Below are 2,610 nucleotides of genomic sequence, written 5' to 3' on the forward strand. Positions count from 1 at the left end.
TCTGCTCTCAATGTTCTCCCCACCCATCTCAGCCCAGGAAATGACGATTCCAAATTCAAGGCACTCATTGGTCATGTGCCTGATGAAAGCCCACCATGGATGAGAAACTGGGCAAGATCAGTGAGGAGGAAAAGGCTGGAAGTCAATAGTCAGTACTTCTGATGACTGCCCCAGATGGCAACACCTGTTTCCACAATAGATTGTAAGCTCCATGAGGGCAGGGACAGAGTCTGACTTGTCCACTCGCATACTCCTCAACGTGTCTAGTGCAAAGTAGCATGGTGCCTACGATGCTTCTTGAGGAAGAACTCAATCATGAACTCAATCATTTTTTTCAGTGTATAAACAAATGAATAAATAGGGGCACTTGGGTGGCCCAGTCAGTTAAGTGTCTGACTCTTGATTTTGGCTCAGGTCATGATCTCATGATTCGTGGGTTAGAGCCCTGCCTTGGGCTCTGTGCTAAAAGCGCAGGGATTTGCCCTCTCCCTCTCTCTGCCCCTCCCTGCCTCTCTCTCAAAATAAATGAACTTTTAAAATGTTACAAAATAAATAAAGTGATAGATACTGCTCTTAAATTGCCTCCCGTGGGGTTACAAGTACATGTGGTTAGACTCCTTAAAAGATTAGAAGTTTCCTTAGGGGCAGGGGTTGTGACTTACTCATGTGTGCACTCTTTACAAAGAATCACTTTACAATGTAGTTTCATATAGGTTACTGCTTCTGTTTCTTATTTCAACCCCACAAATTATTATCCCCATTTTGTAAATAGGAAAACTTTCTTCCTTTCATCCTTCTTCCTGTTTCCTCCTCCCTCTCCCCTACATCTGGAATGCATGTCTAGGTATCTGCTGTCTCTAAATTCAGAAAGAGATTGAGGGCTTAAATGGAGAGCTGATTACAATGAGGGTCAGGGAGGCTATCTGCCCTAGGTTTCACAAACATGAAGCACTCAAATATAATTATTTGATATATTTGTGTGATATGTGTGTGTGTGTGTGTGTGTGTGAGAGAGAGAGAGAGAGAGAGAGAAAGACAGTGTTTTTTGTTAAATGTAAATATTTAAAATATAAATTTTTGTACCCTATTTTGTCATGTGGTCATTTTTCTTTTAAACATACTGGAAGTCACAAAATTAAAAAGAGGCCCAGGTTCAGCCAAGTCAGGTAACTTAGCCAGTCTAATCCCTAGTAAAGTGCCCAAGCCAGGAATTATGGAAACCCAGGATGTCTCCCCATCCAGAGGCATCACTAACTCAAAACTGTGGCACATGTTATTTCAGTATGGTCTGTGGCATACTCATGGGATTTCATCATATAGATGTGTTTACTTCAAAGTTCTAAGTTACTTTGTGACTTTGGCACGTAATTTAGCTTCCCCATTTGAAAACTGGAGGCCACAATAGCATCTACCACAGAGAGTTCCTATTAGGATTACATGAAAATGTTCTTGAAGCATTCAGCACAGGCCTGGCACATAGTGCGCAGTAAATGGTGGCTATTATTATAAGAACTGTATCTGTCGAGTGACTTTGGCATATAGCGCCTGCATTCAACTTGAAGCTTGGAGCTGTCACCGTCGCTCAGCCAAAGGAGTGGGAACAATTGCACTCGCCAATTTTTTCTGGAAATAAATCTTTGTGGGAGGATAATCACCGGTTGGAAAGTGTGAGCCTTGAGGGAACAAAGCTCTGATCCCCAGGCCCGAGGACCACGCGAAATTTCTCTCCCCCGCGGGCTGCGGCCACGGAACCTAATGTCCCCGGGACTGAGTGGCAGGTGGCAGGGCACGCCCAGCTCCGGGCGAGGCGGCCTCACAAACCGGTTTTAGCGGAGCGGAGGATGATCTTCGCTCATTCCGCTCATCTTATTCTCGGGGACCACACCCTGCGTGCGGGGAGGAAGGACTCCAAAACCGCGGGGCGGAGGCTTCCGCGCGGTCCCAGACCTGACCATCTATGGTCACAGAGCACACGGAACAAACAGGAAGTGGGGCGAGCCTCCACCTTCCTAGCCAGCAAGCCGAGCGACGGTGGGCATGCCCAGAAACCCAGGGCTGGACCCACGCGCCCTCACCAACCACCTCCCCACACCGGCCTCGGGAGGCATCCCTAGGACACTGTTCAGACCAACGGCATCCGCACGTCACAAACGGCGACACAGATATGCACGCCCAAAGAGGCGGAGCTTCGCCTCAATCTCCTCGGAGAGTGGACGATTGTCCGGGATTCCCAGAAAATCCTGACTCCTAGTCCCTCCAAGACCCCTTCCGACGGCTAGGCTAAGGCACTGGCCTCTGTAATTGAGACCGCATTGATAGGAGCACTAATTTAGCCACTCACCTGTTCTCCTTCTCCGGAGGTGGAGCTTAGCTGGTAATTTCGGCCCTTCATTGGCCCGGACGACTCGGCTCCGCCAGTTGGCAGGGAGGCGTGGCCTACCTCTGAGCACACACCGGGGGCCGCTCCGGCTTTGGGGGCGGGACCCTCTCCCACGTGCCCTCCGGTCTAGCATGGATCTCCCTTCCGGGCGTGGAGAATAGGGGGCGGAGCCACGAGCGGGGCGGCCAGACTTCCTCCCGGGTCCCTCCACTAGCTCGGCGTTTCAGCAG

The sequence above is a fragment of the Panthera tigris genome, chromosome C1 (assembly GCF_018350195.1).
Source record: "Panthera tigris isolate Pti1 chromosome C1, P.tigris_Pti1_mat1.1, whole genome shotgun sequence".
In the NCBI taxonomy this organism is placed as follows: Eukaryota; Metazoa; Chordata; class Mammalia; order Carnivora; family Felidae; genus Panthera; species Panthera tigris.